The following is a 26,567-nucleotide window of genomic DNA, read 5'->3' as shown; positions in this document are numbered from 1 at the left end:
CTGTAAGGGGGTGGTGCACTGTACCCGAAGATACTGCCATATCGGGTCAATGCATAGGGCGACGGAAGCAAGCTTCGAAATCGGCCCCCGTTCTCAAAAATCCATTTAATATATGGTCCCCAGATAGGGGACGTATCAGATATTAAACTGATAAGAACAGATACTACACTTGATCTTAGCCAAAAGGCCGAGAAGCGATAACCGTGAAAGGGGCGGGCCCAACAAGGTGCCCTTCATGGGCACTATCACTGCTTGCTGTCAGGGAGGCTGCCAGACAATTTTCCATGCACACTCTGGGCTGGGGGGCAGTCAACCACCAGTACACACAGCAGAACCTAAACCCATACCATTATTGCTAAGCAGCAAGACAGGGGCCCATTGCACTCCCACGGGGCCTTTTTAAATGCAATCCATAACCCGGATTTGCCAGGAACCCTTCTTACTCCTCCTACTTGCATGTGACACTGGGCTTAGGATCTGCATAGGAAACACACACACAAGCACACACCTACCTTTGTTGCCTGCAGATGCCTCCTTGGCTGTCCCCAAACGGTATCAAACCAACACCCACGGGAAGCTGTAAGCATAGAGGACATGCCTGCACCCCATTGGACTTACCTGTGTGGGTTAAACCCGGGTTATTTGACAACCTATGGCGGTGATGGTTCTGCTCAGGCAGAGCAGTGCTGATGCTCCTCATAAAGCTGTCGCTGCTGTGAAGGTTCTAGGTGACATCACAAATCCCTATGGTTACATACACAACAAAGCTGGGTTGTTGTTGTTTACACTCTGCAAGGCCTGTGGAAGTGAGTGACATCATAGCACTGTAGTTCTGAGGGTTCTAGATGGATGCAACAATCTCCTGTTGCTTCTATGAAGGCCATAATAGACGACATCACCAAACAGCTCCATAGTCACATACACAGCAAAGGAGAGATGTTGTTTACACCTAGTGATGTCAGTGGTATTGAGTGACATCACAGCACAGTGCTAAGGCTCCTGGGCCTGGACACAGCAGCGGCTGCAATATCTCAACGGAGAATACGTTTATATATATGTGTGTGTGTGCGCGTATATATATATATATATATATATATATATATATATATATATATATTTCTCCGCCGAAATCACTTTTAAACCCATTTCCACCTTTTTTTCCCTTCTCTTCCTCTTACTTTTTTTTCACGTTTTTTTACGTTTTTCTCCTTTTCGCCTCTTTTCTGGGCGTATTATTCTTCTTTTTCTTCTTTTTTTTCGTCTAATGCATACCCCATCAGTGCAGCAATGCTTATTCAATACCGCCAGCAGATGGAGACACTGGGGGATAATTTTCTAAGGATTTATACTGATTTTTCCTGTCTGAATTTGTCGCACAGAAAGTTGCAGGCCAAATATGTGTGACATTTCTGCGACTTTAGCTTCTAGAGCATTTTTACAACATTATACATAGGTGCTGAATACATAAAAAGCGACTGTTCAGCGACAGACAAGTCGCATCGGCTGAAAGTAGGCCAGAATGTCAGTCCATGTTGGAGCAGGTTTAGATACAGTCTAAAGTATAGATCTCAAAGTCTGTGCACAGAATTTAGCAAGGGCCTCGCACCTTCTGATGCATCAGGTAGGTGCACAATAGCATAGCCTAACCCTCTGTACTTTGGTCTATATTGATGCGGGACATAGACAGCCAGCTGATGACCAATCCATTAGTGCAATGGATGGCTGGAAGCATTTGTCTTTGCCTTTGCAATACCACAGAAGCAATGCATGGTCAATGTACAGCAATGACACACCTGTGTGAACAGCCAGGAGACCCCCCCCCCCCCATGTTATGTTACATAGTTACATAGTTAGTACGGTCGAAAAAAGACATATGTCCATCAAGTTCAACCAGGGAATTAAGGGGTAGGGGTGTGGCGCGATATTGGGGAAGGGATGAGATTTTATATTTCTTCATAAGCATTAATCTTATTTTGTCAATTAGGAACATTCAGCACCCACCCGCTATCAAGGCAGCTGCCTATCATGTCATGCCCTACCTGCACAGGTGTGCTGGCTACTCAAATGATCCAATTAAGGAGGCCATTTAGTCAGCAGCAGCAGAAGTCCTGTGCCTGGACGCTCCAACAGCGGCCAGACACAAGCAGAAGCAGAAGCAGCAGAAGCAGCAGCAGCACCACCTTTTGTTTTTTGGCTGCAGCAGCAGCAAGGCCCACAGGGCTGGCTAGCTGGCTAGCCAGCAAGCAGGTAGCAATGAAAGTAGGAATCTTTCTTTTTAACCCTGTAAGGGGGTGGTGCACTGTACCCGAAGATACTGCCATATCGGGTCAATGCATAGGGCGACGGAAGCAAGCTTCGAAATCGGCCCCCGTTCTCAAAAATCCATTTAATATATGGTCCCCAGATAGGGGACGTATCAGATATTAAACTGATAAGAACAGATTTTTTTTTTTTTTTTTTAAAGCCGAGGAACGTGCTTTCGATTCACCCAAAGTGCAAGAAAAAGTGCAAACGTGTTACACTAAAAAAACGTGCACAAAGGATGCGGTCTATCGCAAGCCCTTCTCCGATAGGAGAGAGGCCCCCCAACAAACCTTACCCTTCGCCTCCGGACCAAAAGGTACCTGCGAGGTTCCAGGTTCGATGTCCCTTTTCGCCGAAGCTACTAGGGGACCACAAATGCTCCCGGCATCCCCCTTGGCGTTAGCCAAGGTATCTGCCCGCAGAGCCGATTACGGTAGGTACCCTGCCAAAGCAGGAGTACCCGGGGTGTTTGCAGGGAGGTGCGGAACCTAATGGCCACACACACCTCCCCTAGACCGCCAGGAGGGACACCCAGAAGGGCTACCGCATCCTGACAAATCCTGTGAACACACAACACGCAAAAAGTGACACAGTGAAACAAAAAAGAAATAAATAAGTGAATGTGTGCAGATATACTGCCCGGACATCCGGCCGGATCTATAAAAATTTCTCTGATCCTAGCCAGAAGGCCGGGAATCAAGAGGTGAGTGCCACAAGGTGAAGAGATTATGGTGCCCGTGCTTCAACTCAGTGAGTCTATTCTCCCAGTGAGTTTCGGCACCTCGGGGTCACCACTCCCCGAGGCACAAAAGTACCTCGGCTCTAGACCCTCTCAGCCTCATGGCGAGACCCGGAGGGAACAGGTCACATCGGGGCAGCCGTCGAGCTGATTCCTCAGAACCAGCCCCGGAAAGCCCTGGTACACCTGCATCCTCCATGCAGCACCCATCCCCACCAGCGTCACTGTACACCGGCATGAAAAACTGATAAGAACAGATTTTTTGATTGAAAGAGCTTTATTTTCCGTTCAGTCATTACAAGTCGTACAATAAATTACAGTCACACAAAGCATGATAGTACAATACACAGCAAAGGTTCCCTAAGCTATACATCGCACACCATGCTACTCTAACATTCAGCTCAATCCTGCAATATAAAGGCACAAGAGATCAAACAAAAACCAAATAATACAATCTGTGATCGGGGTAGGGGTGTGGGCGACTATGTGGGGGTAGGGAGGGGGCGGATCACAGGGCCAAACTGTTGGGCTGTATCTTCAGGGAGACATGGGAGAAGGAGAGGGGTCTTCACTCCTCTTCTTCCTCATCAACGGCCGAGCTGTCCAAGATGGAATAGTCTCTAAGCAGGTTCTTGATGAACCTGCGGCAGTCCCGGACGGACATGTTTTCCCTGTTGATCACGAGGCGGTTCCTGGCAAGCCACACTGCGTCCTTAAAACAGTTCATAAGGCGCCAGGCCTCCTGGATGGCCTCCACGTCGTGGGTCCCAGGGAACAGGCCGTAAAGCACCGAATGGTACGATAGGCAGCTCCTGGGCACTGAGTCTCTGAGTTCCTGTTCTAGGGCGTCCAACAGACCCTGTGCAAAGGGGCACTGCCAAAACACGTGGAAAGATGTTTCCTCCACGTAGGGGCAACGGGGGCAGTACCGGGTCTTGCACAGGTTGCGGGCATGCATGAATGACCTGAGAGAGAGACCTCCCATGACGGCCATCCACGACAAGTCCTTGTGTCCATTGGTAAGCCGCTTTGAGGCCACATTGTTCCAAACTGTCTCTGCAGTGGCTGCGGGGAGTCCCGGAACCAGCTCGGTCGAGTCCTTAGCTCGGATGAGCTTGTGGATTGTCTTTGGCTTCCATAGGTCTGGTTTCAGTCCTTCCAGCTGGTGCTCCCTCACAAACCGGACAACATCCCCATAGAACCAGGGAGTGTTCCAGTTGTAAGGGATGGAGCTGTCCCACTTGTCCCAGCCCAGCTGTCTCCAGAGGGGCATGAGAAGCAAGCGAGACATGGACCTGCCCGCTGAGCCAGTCTTTTCTACAAGAGTCCGCTGCACCGTGACACATGCAAAGGAGGCCCTCAGCAGAGCGGGGATGTCGGGTATTCCCTTCCCACCCTTGCGGGGTTCCTTGTACATCACGGTCCTCTTGACTCTGTCCATTTTGCCCCAGACGAAGCCAAACACTGTCCGGGTGATGGCCTTGCAAACGGTGGTATGGGGAGGCCAGGCCTGTGCGGTATATTGGAGCACAGGCAAAACTTCACTCCGCAGGACAAGTGCCTTGCCTTCCATCGTGAGCTTTCTGGAGCTCCACAGTCCGATCTTCGAGTTTATCCTTCCTAGTCGGTCTTGCCAAGACTTAAGGGCCGCTCCTTCCTTCCCGAACCAGACTCCAAGAATTTGAATGAAGTCCGGCTTAATAGTAAAGGGGAAGGGGGCGGAAGAAGCCAGGTGCCATTCCCCGAAGAGCATGGCCTCCGACTTCCCGCAGTTGACTTTTGCCCCCGAAGCTCTGCCGAAGTCCTCGCAGGTCTGGACGAGTGCAGTCACCGAACGCTGGTCAGCGCAGAAGACGGTCACGTCGTCCATGTAGAGCGAGCACTTGACCTCGTGGCGATCTGGTCCTGGTGCGGTGATCCCTCTGATCTCTCCATTCTGCCGGATAGTCTCAGCGAAGAGCTCTATAACACAAACAAAAAGGAGAGGTGAAAGAGGGCAGCCTTGTCTAACCCCTGAAAGAATAGGAAAGGGGTCAGTCTTCCAGCCGTTCACCAACACCGTGCTGTAAATGTCAAAATACATAACGTTAACAAAAGAGCAAAACATCTTCCCCAGACCCAGCCTGCGCAAAACCCTGTCCATGAATGCGTGGGAGACACGGTCGAACGCCTTCTCCTGATCTAAGCTGACCAGGGCGGCGCGGCCCCCGCGGTCCTGGATGTAATGGACCGTGTCTCTCACAAGGGCAAGGCTGTCGGCAATCCTGCGGCCAGGAATGCTGCAGGTCTGGTCCGGATAGACGATCTGCCCCATGACAGGTTTCAGCCTGTTGGCCAGCACCTTGGCGAGGATCTTGTAGTCCACGTTCAGGAGAGAGATGGGACGCCAGTTTTTCAGGTCACATCTCTCCCCCTTCCGCTTATACAAGATCGTGATCATCCCTTCCCTCAACGACGGAGGCATTCTGCCCCCCACCACCATCTCCTCGTACACCTCCAACAGGTCCGGACAGATCAGGTCACCCAGCGCTACGTAGAGCTCGGCCGGGAGACCGTCACTGCCCGGGGTCCTGCCGGGCTTAAAGGATTTAGCGGCAGAGAGCAGCTCCCCCACCGTCAAGGGATCGTCCATAGCCGCCGCACCTGCGGGATCAACAACGTTAGTGACACCTGACAGGAACCTCTCGGCGGCTTCGGGGTCGGATGACTTGGGGGCGTAGAGGTTGCTGTAGAAGTCGTGGACGACCCCCATCACTTCCTCCTTGCCGCTCCTCATGTGTCCGGTCTCATCTCGTAGCTCAGTCAGGGGCGTGTGGCCGGCATGGAGCTTCCTGAAAAAGAAAGAGTTACATTTCTCACCCTTCTCCAGGTTCTCCACCTTGGAACGAAAGACGATTCGCTTGGATTCCTCCTCAAAGTGCCTTTTCAAGCTCTTTTTGGTCTCCTCCAGCTCCTCCCTGACGTCCCAGCCACACTGGAGCAGGTCCTGCAGGGACCGCAGCTCGCGCTGCAGTTTCCTCAAGTCCCACTTCTTCGCACACGCCTGTTGTCTGCCTTTTGCCTGAAAGAAACAACGGAATTCGACTTTAACATATTCCCACCAATCGCTGATGCACTTGAACAGACATTTGTCATTTCGCCATACAAGGTAAGCATCCCTAAGTTCCTCCATGACCTCCCTCTGCTCCAACAGGGCACAATTCAACTTCCAGGAGCCCGGGCCAGGTGGGAATCCATGGCCCAGAGTCCCCCGGAATTGAATGGCCCTGTGGTCAGAGAAGAAGCAGGGGACCATAGAGTACGACACCTTTCTGACTGCTCTCGAAGTGAAGATGAAGTCTATCCGAGAACGGAGCGAGCCATCGGGGCGGCTCCACGTATAGTTTACGGAGCCGTTCCCGATGGACCCGACAACGTCCTGCAAGGATGCCTCCGTCACCATCTCAATCAGCAGTTTAGACGTCACGTCCAGGCTGGCGGATGTGCCAGAACTGCGCCCGTCCACCTCAATGGGGCAGTTGAAGTCACCACCCAACACTACTGCTCTAGTGGTGGCAAGTTCAGCCCGCAGGGCCTGGAGAACCTCCAGTCGGACATCCCTCTCAGGGGAGGCATACACGTTGATGAGCCGCACGGGCTCACCCGCCCAGGAACCGTCTGCGACAAGAAGTCTGCCACAGACGAGCTCCCGGACGGAATCAAGTGCAAAGTTACCTCCCCTGATCAGGATGGCCACCCCCGCAGACCTATTGTCGCCCCCACCAGACCAGTAGGAAGGGCCGTGAGGCCACTGCCTGGCCAGATGGTTGTAAGACCTAGAAGCAGACAAAGCACATTCCTGCAACATGTAAACATCACACCTCTGGGAATCTAAGAACGTAAGAACAGTCTGAAATCTAAACCAAGCTCTAATACTCCTCACATTAATGCAGAAGATGTTGAGATCAGCCATGGGAATAAAAAGAGAGGTTAGTTCTGATACTAGTTACCAGTCTGGTCGGACGGGTCCTCTTCTCTGGCGCCTGTCGGCTCCTGTGGCTTCTCGTAGCGCCCTTCCAAGAACTCGTCGTAGACCGTGTTGGACGGAGTGTCCAGGATTTTCTTAACCTCTGGGTCCTGCAGCAGCTCCTCCATAGATTGAGCTTGGACTGGCTCTGCTTGGACCTGCTCCACTTGGGCCTGCTCCATCACCTCCTCTCCTTCTGAAGCCTCAAGGCTCTCGCAGACCTGCTCCATCTCCTCCTCCTCATCTGAAGCTTGAGGGGTCTCGCAGGTCTCGATTATCTTTCTTTTGTGGGACTCTTCTGATACGTTGTCCCTTCCTTTCCTCTTCCTCTGTATGGTACCTGGGGGAGGAAGCACAGGAAAGTCCTCCGAAGGGCGGGCACCAGCAGCTGGAGGGGGGTTAGGTGCTGCTGGGCCAGGAGAGAAAGGAGGCTGGGTGGGGCGGGGGGCAGGAGAGAGTGCCCGGGCAGGGGAGGACGGGGCAGGGGTGGGCCGGGCAGGGGAGGACGGGGCAGGGGTGGGCCGGGCAGGGGAGGACGGGGCAGGGGTGGGCCGGGGTGGGGTACGGGGGGCAGGGGTGGGGCGGGATGGGGCAGGAGGGGCAGGGGTGGGACGGGATGGTGTAGGAGGGGCAGGGGTGGGACGGGATGGGGCAGGAGGGGCAGGGGTGGGACGGGATGGGGCAGGGGTGGGACGGGATGGGGCAGGGGTGGGGCGGGATGGGGCAGGAGATGGGGCGGGAGGGGCAGGGGATGGGGCGGGAGGGGCAGGGGAGGGGCGGGACGGGGCAGGGGAGGGGCGGGACGGGGCAGGGGTGGTGGCTTTCGCCTTCTTACCCTCCTTGGTCGGCTTGGCCATCCGTGGTGTTGGCTCCGGAGCTGGGGCTGGCTTCGGTGCTCTCGCTGCCACAGATGCCCATGTTCTCTCCCTCTGGGGGCAGTCCTTGTAGCTGTGGGCTGCCAGTCCGCAGAGGTTGCAGGTCTTGCTCTTGGGGCAGTCCTTGGTCGTGTGACCTGTCACACGGCAATACCTGCAGGCATCCTCCGTACAGTCCTTGCCCTCGTGGCCCATCTTGCCACATCTCCTGCAGGTCTGCGGCATGTCCGGGTAGAAGATAAGTCCTGTGGAGTTGCCCAAGGAAAATGTCGTTGGCAGGTGCTGTAGTCCGTCTGGAGAAGCAGGGTTCTTGTTGAGTCTGACGACCACAGACCACTTGCAGGTCCAGTATCCGAGTGAGTTCAGGATGCGGGTGGGCTCCCTCACCACGGTGCAGAAGCGCTTCAGGAAGGTCGAGATGTCCGTGCCTGGGGTGTGTGGGTTCCGCATTGAGACCGTCACCCGCCTCTCCTCTCTTTGAATAAGGCAGTTGCCCACAAAGCGAGAGAAAGGGGATTCGGGACTCGCCGCTTTCACCACCTCCCAGTATCTTCTACAGGTCCCAATGGTGGCAAAGGTGATGTAGAAGATTCCCGAAAAGAAGGTTGCTATTCCCAGGGTGTCAGCCGTGGGGAAGCCTTGATCCGCCAGCATCTTCTTGCAGAACACGTCGTGGGACATGTCCGGCACCCTTCCGTCCACGGGCTTGAGCTTCAAGGCAACAGTCTGCCTCATCCAGGGCTCCAGGGTTGGAGCTTCCAGGTTAGGAATTCTGCCGCCCTTCTGCCTTGCCGTGGTGGAGGTTGAAGCTTGCTGTGGTTGGGGCTGGACCTCCAGGCCTTGCCCTGCAGCCTCCTGGGTGGACTTGCTGGTTGAGGCCATGGCTTCTTCCAGCAGGCTCTTTTCTGCTTCCTTGCTTGCTTGTGGAGAGAGGCTTCGCAAAGTCTTCTTTCCCGGGTGGGAGGAGCTATGCAGATCCGGTCCCGGTGGGAGGAGCTATGCAAATCCTTCTCCAGAGGCAGCGAGTTTCTTCGAAAAGATTCTGCGCCGCCTTCCTCTTCGCCGCTGTTCCGGAATTCACCGCCGATTCCCTTCTTCCAGGTTCTTCGTCGGCTTCTTCCGGAGCTGCAGTCTTCAAGATCTTCTCCTTCTTCAGATGTTCCGAGGCAGGCAGGAGACGATCTTCAGGTGGTATGCTCTAGAGAAATGCGGTTCTAATAAGAACGAAAAGTACTGCAATCGTACTACGCAAAATCTCTACCACAATGCTTGGAGTTCTTCAGACCGTAGCGATCATGGTATCTCCCCTGCCAGGTAAGTATTAAATATTAAACTGATAAGAACAGATTTTTTTTTTTTTTTTTTATCTAAAGCCGAGGAACGTGCTTTCGATTCACCCAAAGTGCAAGAAAAAGTGCAAACGTGTTACACTAAAAAAACGTGCACAAAGGATGCGGTCTATCGCAAGCCCTTCTCCGATAGGAGAGAGGCCCCCCAACAAACCTTACCCTTCGCCTCCGGACCAAATGGTACCTGCGAGGTTCCAGGTTCGATGTCCCTTTTCGCCGAAGCTACTAGGGGACCACAAATGCTCCCGGCATCCCCCTTGGCGTTAGCCAAGGTATCTGCCCGCAGAGCCGATTACGGTAGGTACCCTGCCAAAGCAGGAGTACCCGGGGTGTTTGCAGGGAGGTGCGGAACCTAATGGCCACACACACCTCCCCTAGACCGCCAGGAGGGACACCCAGAAGGGCTACCGCATCCTGACCAATCCTGTGAACACACAACACGCAAAAGGTGACACAGTGAGACAAAAAAGAAATAAATAAGTGAATGTGTGCAGATATACTGCCCGGACATCCGGCCGGATCAATAAAAATTTCTCTGATCCTAGCCAGAAGGCCGGGAATCAAGAGGTGAGTGCCACAAGGTGAAGAGATTATGGTGCCCGTGCTTCAACTCAGTGAGTCTATTCTCCCAGTGAGTTTCGGCACCTCGGGGTCACCACTCCCCGAGGCACAAAAGTACCTCGGCTCTAGACCCTCTCAGCCTCATGGCGAGACCCGGAGGGAACAGGTCACATCGGGGCAGCCGTCGAGCTGATTCCTCAGAACCAGCCCCGGAAAGCCCTGGTACACCTGCATCCTCCATGCAGCACCCATCCCCACCAGCATGAAAACTGATAAGAACAGATACTACACTTGATCTTAGCCAAAAGGCCGAGAAGCGATAACCGTGAAAGGGGCGGGCCCAACAAGGTGCCCTTCATGGGCACTATCACTGCTTGCTGTCAGGGAGGCTGCCAGACAATTTTCCATGCACACTCTGGGCTGGGGGGCAGTCAACCACCAGTACACACAGCAGAACCTAAACCCATACCATTATTGCTAAGCAGCAAGACAGGGGCCCATTGCACTCCCACGGGGCCTTTTTAAATGCAATCCATAACCCGGATTTGCCAGGAACCCTTCTTACTCCTCCTACTTGCATGTGACACTGGGCTTAGGATCTGCATAGGAAACACACACACAAGCACACACCTACCTTTGTTGCCTGCAGATGCCTCCTTGGCTGTCCCCAAACGGTATCAAACCAACACCCACGGGAAGCTGTAAGCATAGAGGACATGCCTGCACCCCATTGGACTTACCTGTGTGGGTTAATCCCGGGTTATTTGACAACCTATGGCGGTGATGGTTCTGCTCAGGCAGAGCAGTGCTGATGCTCCTCATAAAGCTGTCGCTGCTGTGAAGGTTCTAGGTGACATCACAAATCCCTATGGTTACATACACAACAAAGCTGGGTTGTTGTTGTTTACACTCTGCAAGGCCTGTGGAAGTGAGTGACATCATAGCACTGTAGTTCTGAGGGTTCTAGATGGATGCAAAAATCTCCTGTTGCTTCTATGAAGGCCATAATAGACGACATCACCAAACAGCTCCATAGTCACATACACAGCAAAGGAGAGATGTTGTTTACACCTAGTGATGTCAGTGGTATTGAGTGACATCACAGCACAGTGCTAAGGCTCCTGGGCCTGGACACAGCAGCGGCTGCAATATCTCAACGGAGAATACGTTTATATATATGTGTGTGTGTGCGCGTATATATATATATATATATATATATATATATATATATATATTTCTCCTCCGCCGAAATCACTTTTAAACCCATTTCCACCTTTTTTTCCCTTCTCTTCCTCTTACTTTTTTTTCACGTTTTTTTACGTTTTTCTCCTTTTCGCCTCTTTTCTGGGCGTATTATTCTTCTTTTTCTTCTTTTTTTTCGTCTAATGCATACCCCATCAGTGCAGCAATGCTTATTCAATACCGCCAGCAGATGGAGACACTGGGGGATAATTTTCTAAGGATTTATACTGATTTTTCCTGTCTGAATTTGTCGCACAGAAAGTTGCAGGCCAAATATGTGTGACATTTCTGCGACTTTAGCTTCTAGAGCATTTTTACAACATTATACATAGGTGCTGAATACATAAAAAGCGACTGTTCAGCGACAGACAAGTCGCATCGGCTGAAAGTAGGCCAGAATGTCAGTCCATGTTGGAGCAGGTTTAGATACAGTCTAAAGTATAGATCTCAAAGTCTGTGCACAGAATTTAGCAAGGGCCTCGCACCTTCTGATGCATCAGGTAGGTGCACAATAGCATAGCCTAACCCTCTGTACTTTGGTCTATATTGATGCGGGACATAGACAGCCAGCTGATGACCAATCCATTAGTGCAATGGATGGCTGGAAGCATTTGTCTTTGCCTTTGCAATGCCACAGAAGCAATGCATGGTCAATGTACAGCAATGACACACCTGTGTGAACAGCCAGGAGACCCCCCCCCCCCCCCCCCCATGTTATGTTACATAGTTACATAGTTAGTACGGTCGAAAAAAGACATATGTCCATCAAGTTCAACCAGGGAATTAAGGGGTAGGGGTGTGGCGCGATATTGGGGAAGGGATGAGATTTTATATTTCTTCATAAGCATTAATCTTATTTTGTCAATTAGGAACATTCAGCACCCACCCGCTATCAAGGCAGCTGCCTATCATGTCATGCCCTACCTGCACAGGTGTGCTGGCTACTCAAATGATCCAATTAAGGAGGCCATTTAGTCAGCAGCAGCAGAAGTCCTGTGCCTGGACGCTCCAACAGCGGCCAGACACAAGCAGAAGCAGAAGCAGCAGAAGCAGCAGCAGCACCACCTTTTGTTTTTTGGCTGCAGCAGCAGCAAGGCCCACAGGGCTGGCTAGCTGGCTAGCCAGCAAGCAGGTAGCAATGAAAGTAGGAATCTTTCTTTTTAACCCTGTAAGGGGGTGGTGCACTGTACCCGAAGATACTGCCATATCGGGTCAATGCATAGGGCGACGGAAGCAAGCTTCGAAATCGGCCCCCGTTCTCAAAAATCCATTTAATATATGGTCCCCAGATAGGGGACGTATCAGATATTAAACTGATAAGAACAGATACTACACTTGATCTTAGCCAAAAGGCCGAGAAGCGATAACCGTGAAAGGGGCGGGCCCAACAAGGTGCCCTTCATGGGCACTATCACTGCTTGCTGTCAGGGAGGCTGCCAGACAATTTTCCATGCACACTCTGGGCTGGGGGGCAGTCAACCACCAGTACACACAGCAGAACCTAAACCCATACCATTATTGCTAAGCAGCAAGACAGGGGCCCATTGCACTCCCACGGGGCCTTTTTAAATGCAATCCATAACCCGGATTTGCCAGGAACCCTTCTTACTCCTCCTACTTGCATGTGACACTGGGCTTAGGATCTGCATAGGAAACACACACACAAGCACACACCTACCTTTGTTGCCTGCAGATGCCTCCTTGGCTGTCCCCAAACGGTATCAAACCAACACCCACGGGAAGCTGTAAGCATAGAGGACATGCCTGCACCCCATTGGACTTACCTGTGTGGGTTAAACCCGGGTTATTTGACAACCTATGGCGGTGATGGTTCTGCTCAGGCAGAGCAGTGCTGATGCTCCTCATAAAGCTGTCGCTGCTGTGAAGGTTCTAGGTGACATCACAAATCCCTATGGTTACATACACAACAAAGCTGGGTTGTTGTTGTTTACACTCTGCAAGGCCTGTGGAAGTGAGTGACATCATAGCACTGTAGTTCTGAGGGTTCTAGATGGATGCAACAATCTCCTGTTGCTTCTATGAAGGCCATAATAGACGACATCACCAAACAGCTCCATAGTCACATACACAGCAAAGGAGAGATGTTGTTTACACCTAGTGATGTCAGTGGTATTGAGTGACATCACAGCACAGTGCTAAGGCTCCTGGGCCTGGACACAGCAGCGGCTGCAATATCTCAACGGAGAATACGTTTATATATATGTGTGTGTGCGCGTATATATATATATATATATATATATATATATATATATATATATATATATTTCTCCGCCGAAATCACTTTTAAACCCATTTCCACCTTTTTTTCCCTTCTCTTCCTCTTACTTTTTTTTCACGTTTTTTTACGTTTTTCTCCTTTTCGCCTCTTTTCTGGGCGTATTATTCTTCTTTTTTTTCGTCTAATGCATACCCCATCAGTGCAGCAATGCTTATTCAATACCGCCAGCAGATGGAGACACTGGGGGATAATTTTCTAAGGATTTATACTGATTTTTCCTGTCTGAATTTGTCGCACAGAAAGTTGCAGGCCAAATATGTGTGACATTTCTGCGACTTTAGCTTCTAGAGCATTTTTACAACATTATACATAGGTGCTGAATACATAAAAAGCGACTGTTCAGCGACAGACAAGTCGCATCGGCTGAAAGTAGGCCAGAATGTCAGTCCATGTTGGAGCAGGTTTAGATACAGTCTAAAGTATAGATCTCAAAGTCTGTGCACAGAATTTAGCAAGGGCCTCGCACCTTCTCTGATGCATCAGGTAGGTGCACAATAGCATAGCCTAACCCTCTGTACTTTGGTCTATATTGATGCGGGACATAGACAGCCAGCTGATGACCAATCCATTAGTGCAATGGATGGCTGGAAGCATTTGTCTTTGCCTTTGCAATACCACAGAAGCAATGCATGGTCAATGTACAGCAATGACACACCTGTGTGAACAGCCAGGAGACCCCCCCCCCCCCCATGTTATGTTACATAGTTACATAGTTAGTACGGTCGAAAAAAGACATATGTCCATCAAGTTCAACCAGGGAATTAAGGGGTAGGGGTGTGGCGCGATATTGGGGAAGGGATGAGATTTTATATTTCTTCATAAGCATTAATCTTATTTTGTCAATTAGGAACATTCAGCACCCACCCGCTATCAAGGCAGCTGCCTATCATGTCATGCCCTACCTGCACAGGTGTGCTGGCTACTCAAATGATCCAATTAAGGAGGCCATTTAGTCAGCAGCAGCAGAAGTCCTGTGCCTGGACGCTCCAACAGCGGCCAGACACAAGCAGAAGCAGAAGCAGCAGAAGCAGCAGCAGCACCACCTTTTGTTTTTTGGCTGCAGCAGCAGCAAGGCCCACAGGGCTGGCTAGCTGGCTAGCCAGCAAGCAGGTAGCAATGAAAGTAGGAATCTTTCTTTTTAACCCTGTAAGGGGGTGGTGCACTGTACCCGAAGATACTGCCATATCGGGTCAATGCATAGGGCGACGGAAGCAAGCTTCGAAATCGGCCCCCGTTCTCAAAAATCCATTTAATATATGGTCCCCAGATAGGGGACGTATCAGATATTAAACTGATAAGAACAGATACTACACTTGATCTTAGCCAAAAGGCCGAGAAGCGATAACCGTGAAAGGGGCGGGCCCAACAAGGTGCCCTTCATGGGCACTATCACTGCTTGCTGTCAGGGAGGCTGCCAGACAATTTTCCATGCACACTCTGGGCTGGGGGGCAGTCAACCACCAGTACACACAGCAGAACCTAAACCCATACCATTATTGCTAAGCAGCAAGACAGGGGCCCATTGCACTCCCACGGGGCCTTTTTAAATGCAATCCATAACCCGGATTTGCCAGGAACCCTTCTTACTCCTCCTACTTGCATGTGACACTGGGCTTAGGATCTGCATAGGAAACACACACACAAGCACACACCTACCTTTGTTGCCTGCAGATGCCTCCTTGGCTGTCCCCAAACGGTATCAAACCAACACCCACGGGAAGCTGTAAGCATAGAGGACATGCCTGCACCCCATTGGACTTACCTGTGTGGGTTAAACCCGGGTTATTTGACAACCTATGGCGGTGATGGTTCTGCTCAGGCAGAGCAGTGCTGATGCTCCTCATAAAGCTGTCGCTGCTGTGAAGGTTCTAGGTGACATCACAAATCCCTATGGTTACATACACAACAAAGCTGGGTTGTTGTTGTTTACACTCTGCAAGGCCTGTGGAAGTGAGTGACATCATAGCACTGTAGTTCTGAGGGTTCTAGATGGATGCAACAATCTCCTGTTGCTTCTATGAAGGCCATAATAGACGACATCACCAAACAGCTCCATAGTCACATACACAGCAAAGGAGAGATGTTGTTTACACCTAGTGATGTCAGTGGTATTGAGTGACATCACAGCACAGTGCTAAGGCTCCTGGGCCTGGACACAGCAGCGGCTGCAATATCTCAACGGAGAATACGTTTATATATATGTGTGTGTGTGCGCGTATATATATATATATATATATATATATATATATATATATATACTCCGCCGAAATCACTTTTAAACCCATTTCCACCTTTTTTTCCCTTCTCTTCCTCTTACTTTTTTTTCACGTTTTTTTACGTTTTTCTCCTTTTCGCCTCTTTTCTGGGCGTATTATTCTTCTTTTTCTTCTTTTTTTTCGTCTAATGCATACCCCATCAGTGCAGCAATGCTTATTCAATACCGCCAGCAGATGGAGACACTGGGGGATAATTTTCTAAGGATTTATACTGATTTTTCATGTCTGAATTTGTCGCACAGAAAGTTGCAGGCCAAATATGTGTGACATTTCTGCGACTTTAGCTTCTAGAGCATTTTTACAACATTATACATAGGTGCTGAATACATAAAAAGCGACTGTTCAGCGACAGACAAGTCGCATCGGCTGAAAGTAGGCCAGAATGTCAGTCCATGTTGGAGCAGGTTTAGATACAGTCTAAAGTATAGATCTCAAAGTCTGTGCACAGAATTTAGCAAGGGCCTCGCACCTTCTGATGCATCAGGTAGGTGCACAATAGCATAGCCTAACCCTCTGTACTTTGGTCTATATTGATGCGGGACATAGACAGCCAGCTGATGACCAATCCATTAGTGCAATGGATGGCTGGAAGCATTTGTCTTTGCCTTTGCAATACCACAGAAGCAATGCATGGTCAATGTACAGCAATGACACACCTGTGTGAACAGCCAGGAGACCCCCCCCCCCCCCATGTTATGTTACATAGTTACATAGTTAGTACGGTCGAAAAAAGACATATGTCCATCAAGTTCAACCAGGGAATTAAGGGGTAGGGGTGTGGCGCGATATTGGGGAAGGGATGAGATTTTATATTTCTTCATAAGCATTAATCTTATTTTGTCAATTAGGAACATTCAGCACCCACCCGCTATCAAGGCAGCTGCCTATCATGTCATGACCTACCTGCACAGGTGTGCTGGCTACTCAAATGATCCAATTAAGGAGGCCATTTAGTCAGCAGCAGCAGAAGTCCTGTGCCTGGACGCTCCAACAGCGGCCAGACACAAGCAGAAGCAGAAGCAGCAGAAGCAGCAGCAGCACCACCTTTTGTTTTTTGGCTGCAGCAGCAGCAAGGCCCACAGGGCTGGCTAGCTGGCTAGCCAGCAAGCAGGTAGCAATGAAAGTAGGAATCTTTCTTTTTAACCCTGTAAGGGGGTGGTGCACTGTACCCGAAGATACTGCCATATCGGGTCAATGCATAGGGCGACGGAAGCAAGCTTCGAAATCGGCCCCCGTTCTCAAAAATCCATTTAATATATGGTCCCCAGATAGGGGACGTATCAGATATTAAACTGATAAGAACAGATACTACACTTGATCTTAGCCAAAAGGCCGAGAAGCGATAACCGTGAAAGGGGCGGGCCCAACAAGGTGCCCTTCATGGGCACTATCACTGCTTGCTGTCAGGGAGGCTGCCAGACAATTTTCCATGCACACTCTGGGCTGGGGGGCAGTCAACCACCAGTACACACAGCAGAACCTAAACCCATACCATTATTGCTAAGCAGCAAGACAGGGGCCCATTGCACTCCCACGGGGCCTTTTTAAATGCAATCCATAACCCGGATTTGCCAGGAACCCTTCTTACTCCTCCTACTTGCATGTGACACTGGGCTTAGGATCTGCATAGGAAACACACACACAAGCACACACCTACCTTTGTTGCCTGCAGATGCCTCCTTGGCTGTCCCCAAACGGTATCAAACCAACACCCACGGGAAGCTGTAAGCATAGAGGACATGCCTGCACCCCATTGGACTTACCTGTGTGGGTTAAACCCGGGTTATTTGACAACCTATGGCGGTGATGGTTCTGCTCAGGCAGAGCAGTGCTGATGCTCCTCATAAAGCTGTCGCTGCTGTGAAGGTTCTAGGTGACATCACAAATCCCTATGGTTACATACACAACAAAGCTGGGTTGTTGTTGTTTACACTCTGCAAGGCCTGTGGAAGTGAGTGACATCATAGCACTGTAGTTCTGAGGGTTCTAGATGGATGCAACAATCTCCTGTTGCTTCTATGAAGGCCATAATAGACGACATCACCAAACAGCTCCATAGTCACATACACAGCAAAGGAGAGATGTTGTTTACACCTAGTGATGTCAGTGGTATTGAGTGACATCACAGCACAGTGCTAAGGCTCCTGGGCCTGGACACAGCAGCGGCTGCAATATCTCAACGGAGAATACGTTTATATATATATGTGTGTGTGTGCGCGTATATATATATATATATATATATATATATATATATTTCTCCGCCGAAATCACTTTTAAACCCATTTCCACCTTTTTTTCCCTTCTCTTCCTCTTACTTTTTTTTCACGTTTTTTTACGTTTTTCTCCTTTTCGCCTCTTTTCTGGGCGTATTATTCTTCTTTTTCTTCTTTTTTTTCGTCTAATGCATACCCCATCAGTGCAGCAATGCTTATTCAATGCCGCCAGCAGATGGAGACACTGGGGGATAATTTTCTAAGGATTTATACTGATTTTTCCTGTCTGAATTTGTCGCACAGAAAGTTGCAGGCCAAATATGTGTGACATTTCTGCGACTTTAGCTTCTAGAGCATTTTTACAACATTATACATAGGTGCTGAATACATAAAAAGCGACTGTTCAGCGACAGACAAGTCGCATCGGCTGAAAGTAGGCCAGAATGTCAGTCCATGTTGGAGCAGGTTTAGATACAGTCTAAAGTATAGATCTCAAAGTCTGTGCACAGAATTTAGCAAGGGCCTCGCACCTTCTGATGCATCAGGTAGGTGCACAATAGCATAGCCTAACCCTCTGTACTTTGGTCTATATTGATGCGGGACATAGACAGCCAGCTGATGACCAATCCATTAGTGCAATGGATGGCTGGAAGCATTTGTCTTTGCCTTTGCAATACCACAGAAGCAATGCATGGTCAATGTACAGCAATGACACACCTGTGTGAACAGCCAGGAGACCCCCCCCCCCCCCCATGTTATGTTACATAGTTACATAGTTAGTACGGTCGAAAAAAGACATATGTCCATCAAGTTCAACCAGGGAATTAAGGGGTAGGGGTGTGGCGCGATATTGGGGAAGGGATGAGATTTTATATTTCTTCATAAGCATTAATCTTATTTTGTCAATTAGGAACATTCAGCACCCACCCGCTATCAAGGCAGCTGCCTATCATGTCATGCCCTACCTGCACAGGTGTGCTGGCTACTCAAATGATCCAATTAAGGAGGCCATTTAGTCAGCAGCAGCAGAAGTCCTGTGCCTGGACGCTCCAACAGCGGCCAGACACAAGCAGAAGCAGCAGAAGCAGCAGCAGCACCACCTTTTGTTTTTTGGCTGCAGCAGCAGCAAGGCCCACAGGGCTGGCTAGCTGGCTAGCCAGCAAGCAGGTAGCAATGAAAGTAGGAATCTTTCTTTTTAACCCTGTAAGGGGGTGGTGCACTGTACCCGAAGATACTGCCATATCGGGTCAATGCATAGGGCGACGGAAGCAAGCTTCGAAATCGGCCCCCGTTCTCAAAAATCCATTTAATATATGGTCCCCAGATAGGGGACGTATCAGATATTAAACTGATAAGAACAGATTTTTTTTTTTTTTTTTAAAGCCGAGGAACGTGCTTTCGATTCACCCAAAGTGCAAGAAAAAGTGCAAACGTGTTACACTAAAAAAACGTGCACAAAGGATGCGGTCTATCGCAAGCCCTTCTCCGATAGGAGAGAGGCCCCCCAACAAACCTTACCCTTCGCCTCCGGACCAAAAGGTACCTGCGAGGTTCCAGGTTCGATTTTCCTTTTCGCCGAAGCTACTAGGGGACCACAAATGCTCCCGGCATCCCCCTTGGCGTTAGCCAAGGTATCTGCCCGCAGAGCCGATTACGGTAGGTACCCTGCCAAAGCAGGAGTACCCGGGGTGTTTGCAGGGAGGTGCGGAACCTAATGGCCACACACACCTCCCCTAGACCGCCAGGAGGGACACCCAGAAGGGCTACCGCATCCTGACAAATCCTGTGAACACACAACACGCAAAAAGTGACACAGTGAAACAAAAAAGAAATAAATAAGTGAATGTGTGCAGATATACTGCCCGGACATCCGGCCGGATCTATAAAAATTTCTCTGATCCTAGCCAGAAGGCCGGGAATCAAGAGGTGAGTGCCACAAGGTGAAGAGATTATGGTGCCCGTGCTTCAACTCAGTGAGTCTATTCTCCCAGTGAGTTTCGGCACCTCGGGGTCACCACTCCCCGAGGCACAAAAGTACCTCGGCTCTAGACCCTCTCAGCCTCATGGCGAGACCCGGAGGGAACAGGTCACATCGGGGCAGCCGTCGAGCTGATTCCTCAGAACCAGCCCCGGAAAGCCCTGGTACACCTGCATCCTCCATGCAGCACCCATCCCCACCAGCGTCACTGTACACCGGCATGAAAAACTGATAAGAACAGATACTACACTTGATCTTAGCCAAAAGGCCGAGAAGCGATAACCGTGAAAGGGGCGGGCCCAACAAGGTGCCCTTCATGGGCACTATCACTGCTTGCTGTCAGGGAGGCTGCCAGACAATTTTCCATGCACACTCTGGGCTGGGGGGCAGTCAACCACCAGTACACACAGCAGAACCTAAACCCATACCATTATTGCTAAGCAGCAAGACAGGGGCCCATTGCACTCCCACGGGGCCTTTTTAAATGCAATCCATAACCCGGATTTGCCAGGAACCCTTCTTACTCCTCCTACTTGCATGTGACACTGGGCTTAGGATCTGCATAGGAAACACACACACAAGCACACACCTACCTTTGTTGCCTGCAGATGCCTCCTTGGCTGTCCCCAAACGGTATCAAACCAACACCCACGGGAAGCTGTAAGCATAGAGGACATGCCTGCACCCCATTGGACTTACCTGTGTGGGTTAAACCCGGGTTATTTGACAACCTATGGCGGTGATGGTTCTGCTCAGGCAGAGCAGTGCTGATGCTCCTCATAAAGCTGTCGCTGCTGTGAAGGTTCTAGGTGACATCACAAATCCCTATGGTTACATACACAACAAAGCTGGGTTGTTGTTGTTTACACTCTGCAAGGCCTGTGGAAGTGAGTGACATCATAGCACTGTAGTTCTGAGGGTTCTAGATGGATGCAAAAATCTCCTGTTGCTTCTATGAAGGCCATAATAGACGACATCACCAAACAGCTCCATAGTCACATACACAGCAAAGGAGAGATGTTGTTTACACCTAGTGATGTCAGTGGTATTGAGTGACATCACAGCACAGTGCTAAGGCTCCTGGGCCTGGACACAGCAGCGGCTGCAATATCTCAACGGAGAATACGTTTATATATATGTGTGTGTGTGCGCGTATATATATATATATATATATATATATATATATATATATATATTTCTCCGCCGAAATCACTTTTAAACCCATTTCCACCTTTTTTTCCCTTCTCTTCCTCTTACTTTTTTTTCACGTTTTTTTACGTTTTTCTCCTTTTCGCCTCTTTTCTGGGCGTATTATTCTTCTTTTTCTTCTTTTTTTTCGTCTAATGCATACCCCATCAGTGCAGCAATGCTTATTCAATACCGCCAGCAGATGGAGACACTGGGGGATAATTTTCTAAGGATTTATACTGATTTTTCCTGTCTGAATTTGTCGCACAGAAAGTTGCAGGCCAAATATGTGTGACATTTCTGCGACTTTAGCTTCTAGAGCATTTTTACAACATTATACATAGGTGCTGAATACATAAAAAGCGACTGTTCAGCGACAGACAAGTCGCATCGGCTGAAAGTAGGCCAGAATGTCAGTCCATGTTGGAGCAGGTTTAGATACAGTCTAAAGTATAGATCTCAAAGTCTGTGCACAGAATTTAGCAAGGGCCTCGCACCTTCTGATGCATCAGGTAGGTGCACAATAGCATAGCCTAACCCTCTGTACTTTGGTCTATATTGATGCGGGACATAGACAGCCAGCTGATGACCAATCCATTAGTGCAATGGATGGCTGGAAGCATTTGTCTTTGCCTTTGCAATGCCACAGAAGCAATGCATGGTCAATGTACAGCAATGACACACCTGTGTGAACAGCCAGGAGACCCCCCCCCCCCCCCCCATGTTATGTTACATAGTTACATAGTTAGTACGGTCGAAAAAAGACATATGTCCATCAAGTTCAACCAGGGAATTAAGGGGTAGGGGTGTGGCGCGATATTGGGGAAGGGATGAGATTTTATATTTCTTCATAAGCATTAATCTTATTTTGTCAATTAGGAACATTCAGCACCCACCCGCTATCAAGGCAGCTGCCTATCATGTCATGCCCTACCTGCACAGGTGTGCTGGCTACTCAAATGATCCAATTAAGGAGGCCATTTAGTCAGCAGCAGCAGAAGTCCTGTGCCTGGACGCTCCAACAGCGGCCAGACACAAGCAGAAGCAGAAGCAGCAGAAGCAGCAGCAGCACCACCTTTTGTTTTTTGGCTGCAGCAGCAGCAAGGCCCACAGGGCTGGCTAGCTGGCTAGCCAGCAAGCAGGTAGCAATGAAAGTAGGAATCTTTCTTTTTAACCCTGTAAGGGGGTGGTGCACTGTACCCGAAGATACTGCCATATCGGGTCAATGCATAGGGCGACGGAAGCAAGCTTCGAAATCGGCCCCCGTTCTCAAAAATCCATTTAATATATGGTCCCCAGATAGGGGACGTATCAGATATTAAACTGATAAGAACAGATACTACACTTGATCTTAGCCAAAAGGCCGAGAAGCGATAACCGTGAAAGGGGCGGGCCCAACAAGGTGCCCTTCATGGGCACTATCACTGCTTGCTGTCAGGGAGGCTGCCAGACAATTTTCCATGCACACTCTGGGCTGGGGGGCAGTCAACCACCAGTACACACAGCAGAACCTAAACCCATACCATTATTGCTAAGCAGCAAGACAGGGGCCCATTGCACTCCCACGGGGCCTTTTTAAATGCAATCCATAACCCGGATTTGCCAGGAACCCTTCTTACTCCTCCTACTTGCATGTGACACTGGGCTTAGGATCTGCATAGGAAACACACACACAAGCACACACCTACCTTTGTTGCCTGCAGATGCCTCCTTGGCTGTCCCCAAACGGTATCAAACCAACACCCACGGGAAGCTGTAAGCATAGAGGACATGCCTGCACCCCATTGGACTTACCTGTGTGGGTTAAACCCGGGTTATTTGACAACCTATGGCGGTGATGGTTCTGCTCAGGCAGAGCAGTGCTGATGCTCCTCATAAAGCTGTCGCTGCTGTGAAGGTTCTAGGTGACATCACAAATCCCTATGGTTACATACACAACAAAGCTGGGTTGTTGTTGTTTACACTCTGCAAGGCCTGTGGAAGTGAGTGACATCATAGCACTGTAGTTCTGAGGGTTCTAGATGGATGCAACAATCTCCTGTTGCTTCTATGAAGGCCATAATAGACGACATCACCAAACAGCTCCATAGTCACATACACAGCAAAGGAGAGATGTTGTTTACACCTAGTGATGTCAGTGGTATTGAGTGACATCACAGCACAGTGCTAAGGCTCCTGGGCCTGGACACAGCAGCGGCTGCAATATCTCAACGGAGAATACGTTTATATATATGTGTGTGTGCGCGTATATATATATATATATATATATATATATATATATATATATATATTTCTCCGCCGAAATCACTTTTAAACCCATTTCCACCTTTTTTTCCCTTCTCTTCCTCTTACTTTTTTTTCACGTTTTTTTACGTTTTTCTCCTTTTCGCCTCTTTTCTGGGCGTATTATTCTTCTTTTTTTTCGTCTAATGCATACCCCATCAGTGCAGCAATGCTTATTCAATACCGCCAGCAGATGGAGACATTGGGGGATAATTTTCTAAGGATTTATACTGATTTTTCCTGTCTGAATTTGTCGCACAGAAAGTTGCAGGCCAAATATGTGTGACATTTCTGCGACTTTAGCTTCTAGAGCATTTTTACAACATTATACATAGGTGCTGAATACATAAAAAGCGACTGTTCAGCGACAGACAAGTCGCATCGGCTGAAAGTAGGCCAGAATGTCAGTCCATGTTGGAGCAGGTTTAGATACAGTCTAAAGTATAGATCTCAAAGTCTGTGCACAGAATTTAGCAAGGGCCTCGCACCTTCTGATGCATCAGGTAGGTGCACAATAGCATAGCCTAACCCTCTGTACTTTGGTCTATATTGATGCGGGACATAGACAGCCAGCTGATGACCAATCCATTAGTGCAATGGATGGCTGGAAGCATTTGTCTTTGCCTTTGCAATACCACAGAAGCAATGCATGGTCAATGTACAGCAATGACACACCTGTGTGAACAGCCAGGAGACCCCCCCCCCCCCCCATGTTATTATGTTACATAGTTACATAGTTAGTACGGTCGAAAAAAGACATATGTCCATCAAGTTCAACCAGGGAATTAAGGGGTAGGGGTGTGGCGCGATATTGGGGAAGGGATGAGATTTTATATTTCTTCATAAGCATTAATCTTATTTTGTCAATTAGGAACATTCAGCACCCACCCGCTATCAAGGCAGCTGCCTATCATGTCATGCCCTACCTGCACAGGTGTGCTGGCTACTCAAATGATCCAATTAAGGAGGCCATTTAGTCAGCAGCAGCAGAAGTCCTGTGCCTGGACGCTCCAACAGCGGCCAGACACAAGCAGAAGCAGAAGCAGCAGAAGCAGCAGCAGCACCACCTTTTGTTTTTTGGCTGCAGCAGCAGCAAGGCCCACAGGGCTGGCTAGCTGGCTAGCCAGCAAGCAGGTAGCAATGAAAGTAGGAATCTTTCTTTTTAACCCTGTAAGGGGGTGGTGCACTGTACCCGAAGATACTGCCATATCGGGTCAATGCATAGGGCGACGGAAGCAAGCTTCGAAATCGGCCCCCGTTCTCAAAAATCCATTTAATATATGGTCCCCAGATAGGGGACGTATCAGATATTAAACTGATAAGAACAGATACTACACTTGATCTTAGCCAAAAGGCCGAGAAGCGATAACCGTGAAAGGGGCGGGCCCAACAAGGTGCCCTTCATGGGCACTATCACTGCTTGCTGTCAGGGAGGCTGCCAGACAATTTTCCATGCACACTCTGGGCTGGGGGGCAGTCAACCACCAGTACACACAGCAGAACCTAAACCCATACCATTATTGCTAAGCAGCAAGACAGGGGCCCATTGCACTCCCACGGGGCCTTTTTAAATGCAATCCATAACCCGGATTTGCCAGGAACCCTTCTTACTCCTCCTACTTGCATGTGACACTGGGCTTAGGATCTGCATAGGAAACACACACACAAGCACACACCTACCTTTGTTGCCTGCAGATGCCTCCTTGGCTGTCCCCAAACGGTATCAAACCAACACCCACGGGAAGCTGTAAGCATAGAGGACATGCCTGCACCCCATTGGACTTACCTGTGTGGGTTAAACCCGGGTTATTTGACAACCTATGGCGGTGATGGTTCTGCTCAGGCAGAGCAGTGCTGATGCTCCTCATAAAGCTGTCGCTGCTGTGAAGGTTCTAGGTGACATCACAAATCCCTATGGTTACATACACAACAAAGCTGGGTTGTTGTTGTTTACACTCTGCAAGGCCTGTGGAAGTGAGTGACATCATAGCACTGTAGTTCTGAGGGTTCTAGATGGATGCAACAATCTCCTGTTGCTTCTATGAAGGCCATAATAGACGACATCACCAAACAGCTCCATAGTCACATACACAGCAAAGGAGAGATGTTGTTTACACCTAGTGATGTCAGTGGTATTGAGTGACATCACAGCACAGTGCTAAGGCTCCTGGGCCTGGACACAGCAGCGGCTGCAATATCTCAACGGAGAATACGTTTATATATATGTGTGTGTGTGCGCGTATATATATATATATATATATATATATATATATATTTCTCCGCCGAAATCACTTTTAAACCCATTTCCACCTTTTTTTCCCTTCTCTTCCTCTTACTTTTTTTTCACGTTTTTTTACGTTTTTCTCCTTTTCGCCTCTTTTCTGGGCGTATTATTCTTCTTTTTCTTCTTTTTTTTCGTCTAATGCATACCCCATCAGTGCAGCAATGCTTATTCAATACCGCCAGCAGATGGAGACACTGGGGGATAATTTTCTAAGGATTTATACTGATTTTTCATGTCTGAATTTGTCGCACAGAAAGTTGCAGGCCAAATATGTGTGACATTTCTGCGACTTTAGCTTCTAGAGCATTTTTACAACATTATACATAGGTGCTGAATACATAAAAAGCGACTGTTCAGCGACAGACAAGTCGCATCGGCTGAAAGTAGGCCAGAATGTCAGTCCATGTTGGAGCAGGTTTAGATACAGTCTAAAGTATAGATCTCAAAGTCTGTGCACAGAATTTAGCAAGGGCCTCGCACCTTCTGATGCATCAGGTAGGTGCACAATAGCATAGCCTAACCCTCTGTACTTTGGTCTATATTGATGCGGGACATAGACAGCCAGCTGATGACCAATCCATTAGTGCAATGGATGGCTGGAAGCATTTGTCTTTGCCTTTGCAATACCACAGAAGCAATGCATGGTCAATGTACAGCAATGACACACCTGTGTGAACAGCCAGGAGACCCCCCCCCCCCCCATGTTATGTTACATAGTTACATAGTTAGTACGGTCGAAAAAAGACATATGTCCATCAAGTTCAACCAGGGAATTAAGGGGTAGGGGTGTGGCGCGATATTGGGGAAGGGATGAGATTTTATATTTCTTCATAAGCATTAATCTTATTTTGTCAATTAGGAACATTCAGCACCCACCCGCTATCAAGGCAGCTGCCTATCATGTCATGACCTACCTGCACAGGTGTGCTGGCTACTCAAATGATCCAATTAAGGAGGCCATTTAGTCAGC

The 26,567-nt window shown here is 49.2% G+C and overlaps 6 non-coding genes and 4 pseudogenes across 6 annotated transcripts; all 10 read right to left on the bottom strand.

The window, feature by feature from the left end:
- Positions 1 to 8: 8 nt before the first annotated feature.
- On the bottom strand, positions 9 to 199 carry LOC130319745 (U2 spliceosomal RNA). Its single transcript, XR_008865829.1, has one exon. It is a non-coding gene; the product is annotated as a U2 spliceosomal RNA (small nuclear RNA).
- Positions 200 to 2,289: 2,090 nt separating this feature from the next.
- Positions 2,290 to 2,469, bottom strand: LOC130319755 (U2 spliceosomal RNA; annotated as a pseudogene).
- Positions 2,470 to 9,995: 7,526 nt separating this feature from the next.
- LOC130319757 (U2 spliceosomal RNA) lies at positions 9,996 to 10,155 on the bottom strand (annotated as a pseudogene).
- Positions 10,156 to 12,250: 2,095 nt separating this feature from the next.
- On the bottom strand, positions 12,251 to 12,441 carry LOC130319744 (U2 spliceosomal RNA). The gene has a single exon (XR_008865828.1). It is a non-coding gene; the product is annotated as a U2 spliceosomal RNA (small nuclear RNA).
- Positions 12,442 to 14,527: 2,086 nt separating this feature from the next.
- LOC130319742 (U2 spliceosomal RNA) lies at positions 14,528 to 14,718 on the bottom strand. Its single transcript, XR_008865827.1, has one exon. It is a non-coding gene; the product is annotated as a U2 spliceosomal RNA (small nuclear RNA).
- A 2,086-nt stretch (positions 14,719 to 16,804) lies between these two features.
- LOC130319741 (U2 spliceosomal RNA) lies at positions 16,805 to 16,995 on the bottom strand. Its single transcript, XR_008865826.1, has one exon. It is a non-coding gene; the product is annotated as a U2 spliceosomal RNA (small nuclear RNA).
- A 2,078-nt stretch (positions 16,996 to 19,073) lies between these two features.
- On the bottom strand, positions 19,074 to 19,252 carry LOC130319756 (U2 spliceosomal RNA; annotated as a pseudogene).
- Positions 19,253 to 19,945: 693 nt separating this feature from the next.
- Positions 19,946 to 20,122, bottom strand: LOC130319758 (U2 spliceosomal RNA; annotated as a pseudogene).
- A 2,092-nt stretch (positions 20,123 to 22,214) lies between these two features.
- LOC130319740 (U2 spliceosomal RNA) lies at positions 22,215 to 22,405 on the bottom strand. Its single transcript, XR_008865825.1, has one exon. It is a non-coding gene; the product is annotated as a U2 spliceosomal RNA (small nuclear RNA).
- Positions 22,406 to 24,489: 2,084 nt separating this feature from the next.
- On the bottom strand, positions 24,490 to 24,680 carry LOC130319761 (U2 spliceosomal RNA). Its single transcript, XR_008865840.1, has one exon. It is a non-coding gene; the product is annotated as a U2 spliceosomal RNA (small nuclear RNA).
- Positions 24,681 to 26,567: the final 1,887 nt, after the last annotated feature.

This window comes from Hyla sarda, unplaced genomic scaffold (assembly GCF_029499605.1).
Source record: "Hyla sarda isolate aHylSar1 unplaced genomic scaffold, aHylSar1.hap1 scaffold_2162, whole genome shotgun sequence".
Lineage (NCBI taxonomy): Eukaryota > Metazoa > Chordata > Amphibia > Anura > Hylidae > Hyla > Hyla sarda.
Note: the sequence above shows the minus strand (reverse complement) of the source record. Positions and strands in the feature narration are given on the sequence as shown.